Below are 20,788 nucleotides of genomic sequence, written 5' to 3' on the forward strand. Positions count from 1 at the left end.
GGGACCTTGGAGGTCTTCTAGTCCAGCCCCCTGCTCAAAAAGCTGACAGCAGGCACCTTGTAGTCTAGGCTGAACAAGATGAAGGCGCCATGTAATCTAGGCTCAGCAAACTGACAGCAGAGGCCTTGCAGGCTAGGCTGGAGAAGCTGAAAATGGATTCACTATAGGCTGGTCTCAACAAGCTGAAAGTGAATGACAGAGTCTGCAGAAGAAAGGGTGGCTGAAGATGGAAATAAATAAATAAATAGAAGCCCCAGTGGAAAAAAAGGAGCTGGCAGAACGCTTGGCACCACCCTGGTCTTTGCATAAACAGCTCTGGGTCCTGTTTCCTTCCTCAGTTCCTGTTTGCTTTTAGTGTGTGAAAGAGAGAAACACAAGGATAAGAAAGAAAGAAAAGAAATCTAAATAAATGAGCTTAATTCTACCCGCGCCAGCAACTGACCATGACATTGGATTTGCTTCTGTTCTTTGCTTTCTTTCTCTTCTCGCTGTTCCCACAGTGGTCATTAAATATTGACTTGGTCCGTTTGCCAAACTAGAAAATCCAGTGCATGACTCAACATGGATTCAGGAAAAAAAAGGCTTTCTCTACTTTGAGGATTGAATTGGGACAACCCCATTTCATTTTGAGGGCCTGGCTGAGAAGACGCAGAATTCCTATTGCCTTGCCACCCTCACTGAATCTCTGGTTTTCGTGATGTTCACCGAGAACGTCAGAAGACCAAAACAGTGCAAATTGAGCACTGAGGTTGAGCATCATCCGAACGAGGGGAAGTTGCCTTCACCTCCAAATTGGGAATCTTGACTTCAAGTGCTGTGCACAAAATGTATTCTGGGATGCAAAAATTCCTCTGTTGGCTCATATTTAAGTTCTCTGTTTCACTGTTGGCTCATATTTAAGGGGACAATATGAGCCAACAGTGTGCGGTAGCCGCCAAAAAAACCCCAATGCAATCCTAGGCTGCATTAGTAGAAGGATCGAATCAAGATCACATGAAGTATTGGTCACCACGATGTAAAAAAGATGTCGAGACTCTAGAAAGGGTACAGAGAAGAGCAACAAAGATGATTAGGGGGCTGGAGGCTAAAACATATAGGGAACGGTTGCTGGAATTGGGTATGTGTAGTTTAATGAAGAGAAGGGTGAGGGGTGACATGATAGCAGTCTTCCAATATCTCAGGGGCTACCACAAAGAAGTCAAGCTATTCTCCAAAGCACCTGAAAGCAGGACAAGAAGCAACGGATGGAAACTAGTCAAGGAGAGAAGCAACCTGGAACTAAGGAGAAACTTCCTGACAATTAGAACAACTAACCAGTGGAACAACCTGCCTCCAGAAGTGGTGAATGCTCCAACACTGGAAGTTTTTAAGAAGAGACTGGACAGCCATTTGTCTGAAATGGTATAAGGTTTCCTGCCTGAGCAGGGGGTTGGACTAGATGACCTCCAAGGTCCCTTCCAACTTTATTATTATTATTATCATTATTATTATTATTATTATTATTATTATTATTATTATTATTATTATTATTATTATTGCCACTTTACAAAGTCTTAGTAAGACCACACTTGAAATACTGCATCCAGTTTTGGTCGCCACAATATTCAAAAGCTGTCGAGACTCTAGAAAGAGTGGGGAGAAGAGCAATAAGAATCATTAAGGGGCTGGAGAATGAAACGTACAAAGAACAGCTACAGGAATTGGGTATGTCTCATCTAATGAAGGGAAGGACGAGGCGGTGACATGATAGCAATCTCTGAGGGGCTGCCACAAGGAAGAGGGGGTCAACCTATTCTCCAAAGCACCCGAAGGCAGGACAAGAAATAATGGATGGAAACTAATCGAGAAGAGAACAAACATAGAAGAAAGGAAAAATTTCCTAACGGTGAGAACAATTAACCAGTGGAACAGCCTGCCTCCAGAAGTTGTGGGTGCTCTGTGACCGGGATTTTGAAAGAAAAGACTGAACAGTCATTTGTCCAGAATGATGTAGTCTTTCCTTCTTGAGCAGAGGGTAGGACTAGAATACCTCCAAGCTTCCTTCCAACTCCATTATTTTAAGTTCTATGTTCCAATTCAGGTTCAGGAACCCAAATTTGGAATGATGCGTTCAAGAGGTGGCCAACAAACCTGCAACATTCCAATGATACAGACCCAACCGACACCTGGAGAATGATTTGAACTTGTGAGGTCCCTTCTTATGAAGCTTACGATCCACCCCCCCCCATACAAACCCCTTTCCCTTTTTCGTTCATTTCCCCTGCAACAACAATGGAAACCTCCCATTTCCCATTATTCAGCTTTGTAGCTCATGCATTCTGGCTTCTAATGATGTGAAGAGAGAAGAAAGGGGGAAAAAAACACATTGATCATTTGCAGGTGAAGCTAGCCAAAAAGAGTCATTGTTTCTCCATCGGCTTCCCTTTGGTTAGTCCCTCGGCAGGGAAAGATGAACTTGCAAAATTCATATTCACCTCCTCTTTGTCTGTCTTTCTTGGCAAACGTTGCAAGGGCTGTTGTGTGGACCTCTGATGATGGAATCATGTGAAGAGGCAAAGGATGAGCAAAAGGAAGGATGGGGTTGAGTCAACAGTTGGTTGGCCTCTTCCACCCATTCTCCAAGCAAAAAAGGGATGAGAGAGGAACGGTGAGAAAAGAGAGTTGGGGGTGCTTTTGAGGGGGGGGGAAGGAAATGCCATTGGCCTGGGGGGATCCAGCAAAATCCCCCTTGGTGAAGCAAGCTTGCTGGAAATCTTGCTTCCAACCCTGTTGGGTAATTAATTTAATTTCACCCCACTACAGATGCTTGGCACCTACACAAAATCTTTAATTGTCCATAAAATATTCTCCCCACCCCCACCCATCTACAGATGGTTTGTTCTTAGGAAAACAAAGATAGTTGATCCAGTTGGATGGAAAAACACCTTTCTGCCGAAGTGAATGACAATAATGTGTTAAACACATCTATCCCTATACGCACCGCAGAAACGTTCTCTCTTTCTGGCACGGCTGGAGAAAAAGCTAATTAATAGAACAATATTGAGTTGCCTTGGAGTTCCCTCTTTGGATTTTGTTTCTCAGGCTGCCCATGTGATCTTGAAAGAGTGTGGAAAAATGGCTTTTCATGTTCTCTCCATCTTTGCTTCTCAAATGTATTTTGTGGGTTGGAATATCATTATCCTTTGCAACATAGAACATAGGCTAGTAGGGTTGGAAGGGACCCTGGAGGTCTTCTAGACCAGCTCTCTGCTCAAACAGGAGACCTGATACCATTTTGGACAAATGGCTGTCCAGTCTCTTCTGAAGAACTTCCAGTGATGGAGCAGCCACAACTTCCAGAGGTTAGCCATCCCAATGATTGATTGTTCTCACTATCAGGAAATTTCTCCTCTTTAATGATCACCACTCATTATTTCTTGTCCTGCTCTGGGGTGCTTTGGAGAATAAGTTGACCCCCTCTTCTCTGTGTCAGGCCCTCAAATAATGGAAGATGGCTATCATGTCACCCCAGTCCTTTACCATTACCACGTTGAACAACGAACCAGAAAGATTACACATTCTTGGAGGAATTCAACTCAAGCACCTCAGTGTTCACCTTGAAACCAGTCTGGCAACTCTTTGATATGACTTGATTTGCATGTCTGTTACATCTTCTCACATTTCATCCATGACACCAACCCGACTTGAGCGCCAGCCATATTTTTGTCAGCCTCCTCCTATTTTTCCTTTGTTTTTCCGAACCTGATGACAAGTTCTCAAGAACTTCAAAGCCTGCAAACTAGGCGATGATCTTCAGTTGGCTTGGCCAAATAAAGCTATTATCTCGGTATTTGCAGGAGCGATTTGAACAGGAGTTTGAGACTCTTTCTAGCTACTCTCTCAAACATTCATGTCCACTGAATTAAACAAGGACGTTTTTGTATGAGAACAATAATCAACCTTTTTCACCATTATTTTGGTAAATTAACAATTTTGTACAGTGCAGGTGGTCCTCGACTTACTACCACAATCGAGTCCAAAATTTCTGTTTGCTAAGTGAAACACTTCTTCAGTGAATTTTGACCCATTTTACGACCTTTCTTGCCACAGTTGTTAAGAGAATCACTGCAACTGTTCAGTTAGTAACACGGTTGTTAAGTGAATCTGGCTTCTTCATTGAGGTTCCAAAAGGGGATCACAAGATCCCGGGGACACTGCAACCGTCATAAATGGGAGTCAGTTGCCAAGCGTCTGAATTCTGATCATGTGACCACGGGGATGCTGCAACAGTCGTAAGTGTGAAGAGCGGTCCTAAGTCCCTTTTTTCCAAAGCCGTTGTAACTTTGAACAGTCACTAAATGAACAGTTGTAAGTCAAGGACTAACCTGTACAGTCTTCAGTGTAGAACAGACATGTCAAACACAAGGCCCGGGGGCCAGATCCGGCCCGCAAAGTGGTTTCATGTGGCCCGCGAAGCCATGCTGGAAACAGTGAGGGAACGGCCCCCACTGCCTTAGCCCTGGCCCAGAGACCCTCCTTCTGCCAGAGACCCTCAGAACTGTCCCACTCCTGCCCGGGCCCCCATAGGTACCCTTGATGCGTAGGCCATATGCACTCTAGCCACGCCCACCCAGTAGGCCACGCCCACCCTGGCCATACCCACCCGGCCCCTTGAGGGCAACCGCAATGCTGTTGCGGCCCTCAATGAAATTGAGTTTGACACCCCTGGTGTAGAAGATGACCAGGCTGAGCTCGAGGGAGGGAGGGGTCAAATGTGTCATCAGCCTCCAATCCTTTCATGCCCACAAAGGACCTAAGTCCCGCCCACCTTGAATTCCACTGACTCTCCTCTGTTGCCAATTTGCTTTGACCCTTAGTAGTTCAGATTCTTTAATATCTGAAAAGGCTAGCAAAACACATGTGGTTCCCCAAGAAGTTTTTTGTGCAAACCTCGACTTACGAGAGTTCATTTAATGACAGTTCAAAGTTACAGCAGCCCTGGAAAAAGGCACCCATGACTGTTTTTCACACCGATGACCATTGGGGCATCCCCAGGCTCACGTGATCAAAATTCAGACGCTTGGCAACTGTCTCGTATTTATGACGGTTGCAGCGTCCCGGGGTCTCATGAACTCCTTTTGCAACCTTCTGACCAGCAAAGTCAACGGGGGAAAGCAGATTCCCTTAACCATCTTGTGACTAGCTTAACAACTGCAGGGATTCGCTTAACAAGTGCGGCCAGAAAGGTTGTAAAAGGGGGCAGAACCTACTTAACAACTGTCTCACTTAGCAACAGAACGTTGGGCCCAACTGGGGTTGAAAGTCAAGGGCTACCTGTGTTAAGAATTGCTCTAAAAAATAATGTAGGTTTGATTGCCCCGATCGTTCTTTTGAAAAGCAAGCTTGTCCCACCCAGAGGTGAATCTGCTGAAGAGATATTCAGCACATGTTCCGGTTAATTTAGATGGGCCCGGTGTGCCAGAAAGCGAATGAAACTGGCTCATGCTTCCATTTGGGAATGATTAATGAGCCAGCACTCCATCATGTGCCCGCGTATGGGACAAAATATACAGATTATGGGAGAAACTGGGAATTCAGCAAACATCTGTTAACCCAAGCTAGACACATACTTTACATCACGGTTGGGTCATAAATCAGAACACAGAACTGTTCTGTGTTTTCTTTTGTGTGTGTGTGTTTTTTTTTAAAGAAAACCTGCAGATATTTTGACAACTCAGTCAAAAGGTTCTCGTAATAATGGTACCAACTTTTCTCTGTTTTTTTTTTCCTTTTTCTTTCTGCCTTGGGCTATTTTAGAAGAAGACCTTAGACTTTGGATCCAAGGTGAAGGAAGATCTCTGGACTATCTCTAGCTTGTTTTCCAAGTGCGCGAGAGCTGTCTGTCATTTGCAGAGTCCTTGATGCTCTCTGAGCTTGGTGGTTTTCTTGCAGACATTTCATTACCAAACTAAGTAACATCACTAGTGCTAGAAGGAAGTGGAGTTTGCAGGGAGGAGGAGGAGGATAAAATGTCTGCAAGTAAACCATCAAGCTCAGAGAGTGTCAAGGACACCACAGTTCAATCCCAAGCTACAAATATTCTCTTCAGTCACTTCTGCTGCCTGTCAAAATCTCACTTCTATCATGGCAACTTTCCCTTTTGCTAAATGACTAGGTCTCCATTTTGATCTCCTGCTTGCTTTAGGCCTCCAAGCCGTGGCACGGACCTTGTGGAAAATATGGGTCGTTCTTTGAGTGGAGACCCAAGCAGGAAAATAAAGTCAGAATCCAAAGGTACCATCAACCAATGGACATGACACGTGCGTGTTGAGGAGACATCAAATCTGCAAAAGAAAGGAAGAAGGGAGGGAGGGAGGGAGGGAGGGAGGGAGGGAGGGAGAAAGAATGAAAGAAAGAGAGAGAGAGAGAGAGAAAGAAAGAAAGAAAGAAAGAAAGAAAGAAAGAAAGAAAGAAAGAAAGAAAGAAAGAAAGAAAGAAAGAAAGAAAGAAAGAAAGGTAAAGCATCCCAACACCTTTGGGGAGATCAAAGCAAAACAGGTCAGGATGAACACAGATTATTGTTTGATTGCTCACCTGCAGAACAAAACTCTCAAAAAAGAGGGGCTTTTGCATAGCCACCAAACAGCACACTCCGTGTTAAATGATGTTATTTCCTCTTGAGTGGTCATCTAGTGAGATAACAGGAAGGGCTCCTGCTGTCATTTCCTGAAGAGTTGAGTCCATTTCCCATAACCCAGGGGACCAACTCACAGAGAAGGGGTGGGGGGGTCTTGAAAGGCTTTGGATACATCCGGCTTCCCGGTGCGGATTTCCCTCCCCTGTTGGGCTTTGACTGACACCTGACCCAAATGCAGGAAGGAGCAAGGCACGACAAGAGGTAACGTTGCCTGTTTGGCGTGGAGAATCCTGCCTTAACAAAATAAACAAGGTGCCTAATTCATTTCCCATCAAGCCATGAGCTGAGTCTTCCCCAGCCATTTCTCCTGACAAACATCTAGGTGGAGGGGTAAGAGTACAGAGCAGCAAAAATAGCAATAACAATAGCCCTTGGGCTTATATACTGTTCCATAGTGCTTTACAGCCCTCTCTAAGGGGTTTACAGAATCAGCATGTTGCCCCCCCCCCCAACAACCTGGGTCCTCATTTAACCAACCTTGGAAAGATGGAAGGCTGAGTCAACCTTGAGCCTGTCAGGATCGAACTCCTGGTAGTGGGCAGAGTTAGCCTGCAATACTGCATTCTAACCACTGTGCCACCACAGCTCCTATCTGTCTGCCTTCTGTCGGTCTGTATTTCTGTCTGCCTGCCTACCTGCCTGCCTGCCTGCTTGCCTGCCTGCCTGCCTATCTATCTATCTATCTATCTATCTATCTATCTATCTATCTATCTATCTATCTATCTATCTATCTATCTATCTATCTATCTACCTACCTACCTACCTACCTACCTACCTACCTACCTACCAGCAATAGCACTTAGTCATATATACTAAGTGCTTTACAGCCCCCAACAAACTGGGTCCTCATTTAGCTGACCTTGGAAATGTGGAAGGCTGAGTCAACCTTGAGCCTGTCAGGATCGAACTCCTGGTAGTGAGCAGAGTTAGCCTGCAATACTGCATTCTAACCACTGTGCCACCACAGCTCCTATCTGTCTGCCTTCTGTCGGTCTGTATTTCTGTCTGCCTGCCTGCCTGCCTGCCTGCTTGCCTGCCTATCTATCTATCTATCTATCTATCTATCTATCTATCTATCTATCTATCTATCTATCTATCTACCTACCTACCTACCTACCTACCTACCTACCTACCAGCAATAGCACTTAGTCATATATACTAAGTGCTTTACAGCCCCCAACAAACTGGGTCCTCATTTAGCTGACCTTGGAAATGTGGAAGGCTGAGTCAACCTTGAGCCCGTCAGGATTGAACTCCTGGCAGTGGGCAGAGTTAGCCCGCAATACTGCATTCTAACCACTGTGCCATCATGGCTCTTGCTCCTCCATATTTTGGTGCATGTTCTTCATTGCTGTCTGACCCAGTGCAATCCAACATTTTATTTCTGGCAATAAGCAATATCTTAGGAGTGCTGAATGGCTTGGTGGCCAGGATGTTATTTAGGAGTTTGGGCAGTGATCTGCGTGCATAGCATTTTGGGAGTTTGCAATCCTAGTGGACAAACACTTGAATATGAGCCAGCCGTGTGCTGCAGCTGCCAAAAAAAGCCAATGCAGTCCTAGGCTGCATTAATAGAGGGATAGCATCATTAATACTACTTTACACTGCCTTGGTAAGGCCATACTTGGAATATTGCATCCCTTGCCACGATGTAAAAAAGATGTTGAGACTCTGGAAAGAGGGCAGAGAAGAGCAACAAAGATGATCAGGGGGCTGGAGGCTAAAACATATAAAGAATGGTTGTTGGAATTGGGTATGTCTAGTTTAATGAAAAGAAGGACTAGGGGTGACGTGATAGCAGTCTTCCAATATCTCAGGGGCTGCCCCAAAGAAGAGGGGATCAACCTATTTTCCAAAGCACCAGAAGGCAGGACAAGAAGCAATGGATGGAAACTATTCAAGGAGATCCAGCTAGAACTAAGGAGAAATTTCCTGACAGCTAGAACAATTAACCACTGCCTCCAGAAATTGTGGGTGCTCCATCACAGGAGGTTTTGAAGAAAAGATTGGACAACCATTTGTCTAAAATGGTATAGGGTTTCCTGTACAGCAGGGGGTTGGACTAGAGGACCTCCAAGGTCCCTTCCAACTCTGTGACTCTGTTATTCTGCACCCACATTTTGATATGAATGTAGGCCGGGTAAAGGAAAATGGGCCTCACCTCCATTCTGCATCTCCTGGTTCTCTCCAGATTGAATGGTGGTCATGCCCTTTTCATGGTGCTGCTTTTCAAAACAGCTTACATGTTTCAGCTGGTACAGAATGCAGCTGCTTAAGTCTCGTTGGAGTTAGAGGCTTGGATTGTGTTACACCACTTCACTGCCACCTGCAAAATTGCGGGGAGACTGGGCTAATTAAAGTGCTAAGGTTGACCTTCAAAGTCCTCAAGCAGGAATGGTGGTCCTTCAAGAAAGGGTTGTCCAACAGGGACTCCTGCTGTGATTTTGGAAGTATATGAGACCCCCCACACACACTCTCCTCCCCCAGTTCATGCTACTAAAATTTGGGAGCAAATATTGAATAACAGCACAGTTCCTCGCCGGATTTCTGTGGGGGAAGGGAAGAGGAGAAATCGGAGAAGCTTCAAGTTGGCTTCCCGTATCCCCAAAATGGGGGAACCACCAGGCTGAAAATTATACTTTGCTACGCCTTCTGGTTGAGATCATACTTCTGCTGTCTTTCCCTAAATGGCCAGGTAATAATTCTGATTGCAGAGGAATGGAAAAAGTCAGTTTAGATTCCATGAATCTTTTCAGAAGCTTAAATCTGCCACTGAGTTGATCAAACCAACAAATTGGATCATGATCAGGTCTCAAAAAAAACCCATCTCTTTTGAGAGAGGTCCTTGGTGCTCAACTGAGCTTGGTGGTTTTCTTGAAGACGTTTCATGACCCAAACCAGGTAACTTCATTGGTGCTAGGAGGGAGTGGGATTTGCACTGATGTTGCTACCTAGTTGGGTCATGAAACGTCTTCAAGAAAACAGCCAAGCTTATAGTCCTATAGTCCTCCTCCACCTCCTCCTCCTCCTCCTCCTCACCATCTCACAAAGCCACTCTCTCCTAGCATTGATGAGGTTACCTAGTTGGGTCATGAAATATCTGCAAGAAAACAAATAAACCCAGGGAACACCTCATTTCATCCTTGAGCTACAAATATTCTCCTTTATTGGCATCTCTTTCTTCCTTGAAGATGGAAAATGTTACATATTCTGGCTCAGTTTTGCCAAGTATCATCCCTTGATGTAATGTGTGTGTGTGTGTGCAATTGTGTGAATTTTGAACAAAAAAACAAGGGAGTTGGAAGTAAACTGAGAGACCATGAGCAGTCTCCGAGGCTCCTTGTAACACTCCGGCGAAAGTTGGATGGAAAAAAATTGCACGCTCCACTGAAGCATTACACCCATCAATCAAATCTGGGAAAACATTTCGCTGATGTGTCAAAAAGAGAGAGAAAAAACGGGGAGGGGGTACAGCCAAGCAGAACAGCCCTCATGACAGGAGGATCAGGATGGTTAAAAAGTCCCCAACAATCTGTCTGAACGGTGAAAGGAGGGGAAAAAAACATGGGAGGAAAAAAATCAGTCACAGGAGAAAAATAGATGTTGACGCCACACCACTCAAGGAAACGCACCCGTTAACTTTGGGCAAAGATGCCACAAAAGCGTTCCTTGTGAATTGGAAAACTCAGGATGTCATCAACCTGTGTATTTTAGTGATGATGTTAGCCATTCAGTTGTGTCCGACGCTTGACAATTCTGTGGGCCGGATCTCTCTACATCTTCCAATCTTGCACTAATTCTTTGAGTTGTTCTATGCTCTGGCTCAGTGGGTTAGGACGCTGAGCTTGTCAATCAGAAGGTCGGCAGTTTGGCGGGTCAAATCCCGAGTGCCGCATAACAGAGTGAGCGCCTGTTACTCGTCCCAGCTTCTGCCAACCTAGCAGTTCGAAAGCACGTAAAAATGCAAGTAGAAAAATAGGGACCACTCCGGTGGGAAGGTAACAGCATTCCGTGCGCCTCTGGCGTCTAGTCATGCCGGCCACATGACCACGGAGACGTCCTCGGACAAGCGCTGGCTCTTCGGCTTTGAAACGGAGATGAGCACCGGCCCCTAGAGTCGGAAACGACTAGCACACAAGTGCGGGGGAACCTTTACCTTATGCTGTGGCTGGGGTGTCCATTTTCATGGTGTCCAGCACCGCGTTCTTTGGTGGCCTGGTTTCCTTTTACCGCTGACTCTTCCAGAAAGATAATTGCTTTCTCCAGTGGGGTTCCCCCACATGACATGGCCAAAGTAAGCGAGAGGCAGTTCTGTGATTTTGCCTTCTAGTGACGTGTCTGGTGATGTGTCCTCCAGGACTTGCTTGTTCGTCACCTTTGCTGTCCAGTTCTATCCTATTTTTAGTAGTGCCCCTCAAAATTAACTTCCAAAGGAAATACACAGTGGAATTTGGAGGTGGAGGATGAAGTCCAGAAATGTTTCAAGGGGGAATTAGAAAAATTCTAATATTGAAAGCATTGAAAGGAGTTGGACTAGAAGACCTCCAGGTCTCTTCCAGCTCTGTTATTCTATTCCATTCCTTATTCTATTCCAGTGGTGGCGAACCTTTTAGAGACCAAGTGCCCAAACTACAACCCCAAACCCACTTATGTATCACCGGGTGAGCATGGCCCATTGAGTGGGCGTGGCTGCAGTGGTAACGGCAGACTGGGTGGGACTAAAAAGTTCAAGCAATCAATTCCAACTTTGCGAGATCTTTTTTTTCCCCACAAGAAGTTGAAATTGATTGAGCCTTTTTTTTTTTGCACACGGCAGCAGAGGCCTAAAGCGAAAATGTTTTATAAAACCCAGCTGAAGGCCTAGGACTGGGGCGATGGCGTGCATGCCCACAGAGAGGGCTCTGCGTGCCACCTATTCTATTCTATTCTATTCTATTCTATTCTATTCTATTCTATTCTATTCTATTCTATTCTATTCTATTCTATTCTATTCTATTCTATTCTATTCTATTCTATTCTATTCTATTCTTTCCCATTTCCAATTCATTTCTTTCTATTCTATTCTATTCTATTCTATTCTATTCTATTCTATTCTATTCTATTCTATTCTATTCTATTCTATTCTATTCTATTCTATTCTATTAATTCTGAATTCTACTTTACTCTACTCATTCTATTCCATTCCATTCCATATTCTATTCTATTCTGTTCTATTCTGTCCTGTCCTGTCCTGTCCTGTCCTGTTCTATTCATTCTGAATTCTATTCTATTCTATTCTATTCTATTCTATTCTATTCTATTCTATTCTATTCTATTCTATTCTATTCTATTCTATTCTATTCTATTCATTCTGAATTCTACTCTACTCTACTATATTAATTATACTATACTATACTATACTATACTATACTATACTATACTATACTATACTATACTATACTATACTATACTATACTATACTATACTCTATACTATACTATACTATACTATACTATACTATACTATACTATACATTACATTACATTACATTACATTACATTCCTTCATCATGCCCTTCCCTACTAACCTCTTTTGGAGATAAAAAATCTCCAGTGCGGCACTTTCTCCAGTTCCAGATGTGGTGACCAGAAGACTACATGGTCTTCTCAACCTTGCCTTCCTGAAGTAAAGCATGATTAATGAGACAGAATCATTTGCTGCTCCCAAAAGCTTGGGTTTCATGGGTGCCCACAGTCTTGATCCGTGCGGCCAGATGGACATTCTCCAAGGGATCGTTGCCTGTCCTGTGATGGGGAGGAGAGCAATTGGCTGCATTAGCTGACTCCTTAAGTCCCTAACCAAAGTGTCAATGCATCCGCAACATTTTTAAGATGCTCCAGAGGGCAGACATTGATAAACGATGCTCCAGCTCAGCCCCCTGCTAAGTTTGGATCTGTGGTGTTTACAAACAGCTGTTATGAGCATCTGAGGTCCAAAAGGGAAAGGAGAATTTTCCTGGAAATATTCCAGGAGGGGGGGGGCAACTTCTCACTCCATTCCCTGGACAGCTCCTTGCAACAACATGGTTTAATGGGAGATATGAAGCATCTATCGTTTCAGCGGTTGCGTTTATGGTCAGGATAACTGCTTTATCTTCGTTATGACTGCTAGCATCAGGTGGACACGATGGCCTAGACACCGTGACTGTGATAGCTCTTTATCAGCTCTTTATTAACTGGATGCTATTTTGATGTGTCCTCCAAGGAAGGGAGACCACAGAGTTTTTCCATCCACGGTTGATTTTTTTTTTTAGATCAGGTCTTATCTCCCTCCAAACTTAAATAATTCTCTTTTGGAAGTCCATACTGTTGACATTATCTGAGGATGGAAAACGTAGCTGCTGGAAAAAAATGGTCATAAAATTGGGTGGGTGTCATCACCAAGCCATTTCACAACCACATTGACATTCAGAAGAACAGAGATGGAAGGGAGGACCCTGGAGGTCATCTAGTCCAACCTCCTGCTCAGACAGGAAACCTTATACCATTTCGGACAAGTGACTGTCTGATCTCTTCTTAAAAACTTTCAGTACCGGAGCACCCCTAATTTCTGGTGGCAGGTTGTTCCACTGATGATTTGTTTAACTGTCAGGAAATTCCTCCTTAGTTCCAGGTTGCTTCTCTCCTTGATGAGTTTCCATCCTTTGCTTCTTGTTTTGCCTTCTGGTGCTTTGGAGAATAGGTTGACCCCCTCCCCCCCTTTTTTTTGTTGGTGGTAGACTCTTAAATATTGGAACATTGCTTTTGTCCATGGAAGAAGCTTCATCCATAAAAGAAACTTCTCTTGCCTACATCCTGCTTCAGGAGGGTGTAGAACTTCTCTAGAACATCTTTAGCTAGTTGTAAGTCAAAGAGGATTTGACTTAGATGATTAAGAAACGTAGAAACAAAGATGATCAAAGGCCTGGAGACTAAAACATATGAACTACAGTTGCAGGATTGGGAAATGGCCAGCCTAGAGAAAAGAAGGACTAGAGGGGACATGATAGCAGTATTCTGGTATTTGAGGGGCTGCCACAAAGAGGAGGGGGTCAGTTTATTTTCGAAAGCACCAGAAGGCAAGACAAGAAACAACGGATGGAAACTAATCAAGGAGAGAAGCAACCTGGAATTAAGGAGAAACTTCCTAACAGTGAGGACAATTAACCAGTAGAACAGCTTGCCTTCAGACGTTGTGGGTAGCTTCATCACCCGAGGTTTTTAAGAAGAAACTGGACAGGCACTTGTCTGAAATGATATAAGGGCTCCTGCTTGAGTAGGGGGCTGGACTAGAAGACCTCCAAGGTCCCTTCCCAGCTCTATTCTGATCTAATTACCTGCTCCTTGCATTACAAGCCTGCTTTGCTTCAACCAGGGCTTCCACCAGGCTGCAAACTGACCTAACACCACTAGAAAGCAACCAAGCATTGACTTTTCCCAGCCTCTCTGGGCTGTCCTTCAAAGGGTCTTCTGGCATTCTGCAGTCCAGATCTTCAAACCATGGACATCTGCAAAGCAGTTCCATGGGGTAGAGCAAAAAGAGAGAAAGCAGACTGGATGTTTTCCATGTTTCTTTTGAAAGAGAAAACCAACATGGCCATCCAGAGTCTCCAACTAGACCCGGTCTTCATGAAGGCTGTTAACATCTGAGCGTCGCCGTCTCTATGGCCTCCTGTCAGTTTGGGTGGCCCCAATTAAGCTCTCCCCAAGGATCCATTACAGGTGGTAAGCAGACAGGCTCGGAGCCTGAACTGTACCACAAACCTCGGTGAGAAATGTGCTTCCCTAACCAAAAAAGCAGAATCTTATATTCTTTAAAACATTCCAGTTCTGTCTGGGTGTTCCTCTGCACGCATTCCTCTACGTGGGATTATTATTCTAGAGAATTTATAAAGTCATTCATTTCTCCAGCCGTCCCCGTACAGTGGAAGTTTTTGCTTGAGCGAGCGGGGACTCGGGGCGCACAGCTCGGAGAGCCGTGTGGGCCTGTGAAAACACAACAGTAAATAAATCAGCAGGGAGAATTTACACTTTGTCCTTCTGATTGTTTTTCTACTCCATGGCTCAGAAGCAGAGTCCGGAGTGTAAAATAAATAACTTTGTGGCACAGCTTTAACTGGGCCGGTTAGTAGCTGTGCGAGACCGTAGATTTATTTACAAGCTGTGCTCTCCCAGCTGAAAAACGAACCCAGGGTGGAGAGGCAGTTAAGAATATATGGCATTTTCTGGAGTGGCTTTCTGGGCCATACATCAGATTTTTATTACAGAGTTATCACTGCCAGAATGACAGAGGAGCTATATACATTTCTGAAAACTCAAATCCATCATTCTGGGCCAGCGCTACCTCGCACACTGAGTTCGGTCCCAGCCCTGTTAAACTTGGCCTGTGGCCAGAAGGGAAAGCAAGTGGTCACACAAGGTATATAGGATGCATGAGAATAATTTTGTTCACATGGTTCAGAAGCAGCTCGTTGTTCTGACATGGGTCGAAGAAAAATGGGGGGTACGGTTGGCTCTGGAAAATGAGGCTTGTTGTGTACAATGAAAAATGGAAAAGCGGGATGAGATGTAACTTCCATCAGGTTTTGAGGAACAGAGATTGGGATGGGGAAGGAAGGGGCAGAACATTGCCGGAACAGCATTTTTCCTTTTTTATTATTATTATTATTATGGTTTGTCGCACAGTCAGACAGATTTTCCAACTGGATTTGGCATTTTTGTCCACCTAACAAGTCCTTCCCGAGGACCTGGAATAGGCAGATGTGGTTGTTTGGAGGGTGTTTAAGGTGTTGCCTGCAGGATGTAAGCTCTTCCGAGTTAGAGCTGCCTTTTGCAATTGACTGATGGTGATATTGTCAGTGCCGACCGGCATTCAAGGGGCGGCTCGTGATCTTTGGGGATTGCACTCAGGGCGCCTTTGTTTTCTTTCGCCACAGTCGTTCTGCTTCTATTTGCAGGCCTTTGTATTTTGTTATCTTCTCCAGTTCTTTCTCTTCTATTATTGTTAGGAAGAAATTGGAGATTCTCAGTCATCCGGGTCATAGTTATCCCAAAGATGCTTTTTCACGAGGCAACTGAACGTTCTTGCTTTCCTTTGAAGAAAGAAAGCCCAGTTGCCTCGTGAAAAAAGCATCTATGGGATGGATCCTACAATGCAGGGTTATAATTCTTTAGCTAGTCACCCCAAAAGAAAAGCTTCAGTTTCAATTTTATGTGAGGCTCTTCTGCATTATGAACATGGACCTGAGAGATACTATTTTTCTTGCGAACGGAAAGCTTTTGAGAAGACTGTAAAAGATGACTGGAGGTTTTCAAGAAGAGACTGGGCAGCCATTTGTCTGGAATGGTATAGGGTCTCCTGCCTGAGCAGGGGGTTGGACTAGATGGCCTCCAAGGTCCCTTCCGACTCCGTTCTTATGTAAAGAGAAGCAAAATGGACACACCATCTTCTTTTTTTTATTGAAAAGTTTTACAATACATTTTTAAAATAAAAAAAGAAACAAAAGAAAAAACCCCTCCTCTCCTTCCCCTCTCCCCAACCCACCCCTCCCCACCCCTCCCCGACTTCCCAGAGCTGAATACAGGGTATAGTATTACAAACATAAGCTAAAATATGCTAACAACCCAAAAATAAAACATTAAATTCTGTCGCACTTTAACTCTCCATAATCATCGTATTACTAACAAATAACAAATAACTAATTATACATCGTATAAAACCACTACTTATTCAAATGCTAAATGAAAATTTTTAGTCCCGTATTTATTCTGAATATATTCAATCCGTCTCCTCCATTCCACAATATATCTCTGTTGCGATTGTTTTCTTTCAAATATGCTGAGATCTTTGCCATTTCCGCCAAGTTGGAAACTTTCAAAGTCCACTCTTCTATAGTCGGCAGTTCCTCCTTCTTCCAATATTGCGCTACTAAAAGTCTCGCTGCCGTGATTAGATTCAGCATCAATTTAGTGTCTATGACAGTAAAATCTGTAATAATACCCAACAAAAACAACTGCGGAGAAAACTTTATCCTTTTCTTAAATATGTTTTGCATATTCCACCAAATTTTAATCCAAAAAGCTTTGACTTTTTTACAAGTCCACCATATATGAAAATACGTTGCATCCTCGCAAGACACACCATCTTCTGTATTGACTGTTCCTCAGGGAACTCACTTCTTTGGTTCTAAGTTCTTGAGATCATCTTCTTTCGTGGTTTGATTGCTCATTCAAAGGACAGACACACCACCCATTCTGTTAACAGAGAAGGTCCCTGCTGTGTGGCACCAGAAATAATTTTTGTTGAGCATTCTGAAAAAAAATATTCAAGTTGTGCTTCCATTTTAAGACATCTCTCTGCCAAAACACAGACAACAGAGGAGAAAGATGCTTCATCAAAAATGAAATTTTATTGCCCGCTCTCAAAGTGAACACATAAACATATTTATTAAGTTAATTAATTTATTAGGCATTTATCAGGTAGAGTTTGCAAAGATTGCCGTGCTCATATCTAGCTGCAAATGAATACAATACAATACAATACAATACAATACAATACAATACAATACAATACAATACAATACAATACAATACAATACAATACATGAAATGGAATAGAATGGGCTGGACTGGACTGCACCAGTCTATAGACTACACTAGTAGATCAGACAAGAACTAGACTAGAAAATATGGAGTGGAATGGAATAGAATAATAAAATCCCTAATTCTGATTTTCTGCTGATTTTTCTGTGACATGAAAAGAAACCAGTGTGTTAGCTCTTCAATAGGAGATGGCTATTCATTATGCAATGTGTGTGGGGGTGGGGGGTGGTGGTCAGGAGACATAGCAAGGTGGAAGAAAATAATATTAGTAACCTAACATGGGCCTATGAAAGTTTGTGGGGAATTTGCATTTAGGTTACCTGGGATGCAGAAATGCAAGCATCCACTAGATAGCAGCACTGAGCTATTTTTTGTGTGTTTCTTCACTACCATCCTGTGGTAGGACAGTGCAACTGTCATATGTACTTGCGAGTTGCCAAGCATCTGAATGTTTGATCCCATGATCAGGGGGATGCTGCAACAGTCATAAGTGTGAAAAAAATGAGGCCTTCCCATAAGAGGAACAGTTAGGTTTGATTGCCATAACATTTGAGCAATCTCCTCACCAGTTATCAAGATGTGTTTTTCTAAGCATGTTTTCTTTGGAAAAGTCTTCCAATCTGAATCCTCCAGTTGGTCAAGCTATTCATTATTATTATTATTATTTTCCTTTATCTGTTTGGCTGAATTCTAGCACAGATTCAAGCAACTTGGCTTCCAACTGGACGGTCTCCAGGCTGAATCACTCATGAGTTGCACAGAAACAAATACGTGGGTCAGCGCTGCGATTTTAACAATACACCAATCTCAGTTGTAGGATGCTAACTTTGTTAACTTTTACTCTTCATGTCCCGGGGGGGGGGGGGAAATGCAACAAGTTTATATTAAAGAGTAGGGCCTCTTGCAGTTTCAAGGTAGTTTGTAAAACCTAGTAAATCCAAGCTCAATATAAGGTAAAGGTAAAGGTTCCCCCGCACATGCGTGCGTGCTAGTCGTTTCCGACTCTAGGGGCCGGTGCTCATCTCCATTTCAAAGCCGAAGAGCTTGTCCGAGGACGTCTCCGTGGTCATGTGGCCGGCATGACTAGATGCCAAAGGCGCACGGAACGCTGTTACCTTCCCACCGTAGCGGTCCCTATTTTTCTACTTGCAATTTTTATGTGCTTTCGAACTGCTAGGTTGGCAGAAGCTGGGACGAGTAACAGGCGCTCCCTCTGTTACGCGGCACTCAGGATTCGACCCGCCAAACTGCCGACCTTCTGATCGACAAGCTCAGCGTCCTAAGCCACTGAGCCACCGCGTCCCTTTTAAGCTCAATATACATCTATCTTAACAATAGAAGGGAACCCAGAAAGGGCAAACCACTAGGATATAAAACGAAATAAAAACTCACTCCCTAGCAAGGCTGATGATGTTACCTAGTTGGGTAATGAAATGACTGCAAGAAAACAACCAAGCTCAGAGAACACCAAGGACCCCACAAATATGGATTACAAGAGATTATGAGTTTATCAAAAGCTAAACACAATAAGGAGCCACTGATTTGGGGCAGCCCTATAAATTTTCTTTTAAAAAAAGTAATGGAATGGAATGGCACTAAAAAGAAAGTTTCTCCTACATTAGCTGAATAATTGGGTTAATTAAATTCAAGAAGATTTTTACCTACGTCCTATATGAAAACCATCTATGGCACGTTTCTTGATTTTGCAATCTTGGCGATGGTATAAATGTCGCACTATATTTCATTTGACTTATACAACATTGAGGCCTTTGAACTATGGTGCTGGAGAAGACTCCTGCGAGTCCCTTGGACTGCAAGGCAATCAAACCGGTCAGTCCTAGAGGAGATCAACCCTGACTGCTCTTTGGAAGGCAAGATCCTGAAGCTGAAACTCAAACACTTTGGCCACCTAATGAGAAGGAAAGACTCACTGGAGAAGAGCCTCATGCTGGGAAAGGTTGAGGGCGAGAGAAGAAGGGGACTGGATGTAGTCACTGAAGCAGGAGGCGTGAGCTTAAATGGACTCCAGAAGATGGTAGAGGACAGGAAGGCCTGGAGGAACATTGTCCATAGGGTCACGATGGGTTGGACATGACTTCGCAGCTAACAATAACAACAATACAACAGAGAGAAACTCCCTCTGAGATATAAGCTTTCTATATGCAGGGTAGTTTTATTACGAATAACACCTTGGTGTAAGAGAGCCTCCATATGTATTTTGAGGTGGTACAACCTCCCAGATAGCTGCGCCACATGCTTCTGAATATTGGAATTAACTTTCTTAACTCTGAATCTAATTCCTGCCGATGTTCATTGAAAAAACAACCTGGGACTACAGTTCTGAGTTATGACACTTCATTTCTGCTGTAAAACCAGATTCTGAAGACTGGTTCAAAGCTTGGTGAATAGGCTTAATGGGGAACAAGGTTGACTTGTATCTCCATCAACAGTCTGCTGCTAGCTCCAGAAGGCATCAACAGGAAGTATAGCTTAATTCCCATATAGCAAAACGATGCCACGAGGGAGTGTTGAAATTCTTCGCGCACATGGCGTTGAGATGTTCTTGAGTTGGGGAGAAATTCAGTTGTTGCTAGAATGTTTCTTAGTGTTTTTTTTAATGCACTGGGCATAAATTGTACGGCTTTGCACAATTGCCAGTCCAGTACAATTACAATTAATAGTCCAGTCAGTTTCAATTGTACAATGTAATTGTACTGGATTATTAATGCCGTCTCGAAGGGTTTCTTGGCATAAAAATACCAAAGTAAGAAGATTAAAGCTAAGCCAGTCAAGATACAATGTGTACTATGAATAAATAGAATCGTTATAAAAGATGAGGATCTTTTGTGATAGGAAAAGGATGGATTTTGAGGACAGCTGCCATTATTTTCTCAGAATCCTCCAAACATCGCATTCTGGGAAAATCAGGGAGAAAATTGAACCCTCCAATGAAAATTGTCATTGTTCGCTCTGTCGCAAGGCCATGGACAAATGCAACGTCTGGAGCATTCAGAGATGGGACAGAGAACAACTGGTTGAATTAGTTCCCTTGCCATCCAGGAGAAGGAGAAGGAGGAGAAGGAGGAGAAGGAGGAGAAGGAGGAGAAGGCAAAGGAGGAGGAGGAGAAGAAGAAGAAGAAGAAGAACAAGAAGAACAACAAGAAGAAGAACAAGAAGAAATAATATACCTCTCATATGTTTTTGCTAACACCTCTACGACTTCCATTCTTCTAGGTCAACCACCATTTCTTCCCCGTCGAACGAAATGAGATTCAGTCCATACCAAGAGCCAGGAATGGACATTTCCAGCCAGTGAGGACATTCCCATAGGGAAGGGAAGCTGATGTTTTTCTAAATCCACTTAACCAACAAATGCAAATGCAAATGAAGGAAGCGGAACATTTCCACGCCGTCCTGCAGACCTCCCACCTTGTTCCCTTGTCCTCGACGAGGGATGCGGCTGCCTTAAGGGACTTGTAATGGGATATGATGC

The sequence above is a fragment of the Vipera ursinii genome (assembly GCF_947247035.1).
Source record: "Vipera ursinii genome assembly, chromosome: 14".
Taxonomy (NCBI): Eukaryota; Metazoa; Chordata; class Lepidosauria; order Squamata; family Viperidae; genus Vipera; species Vipera ursinii.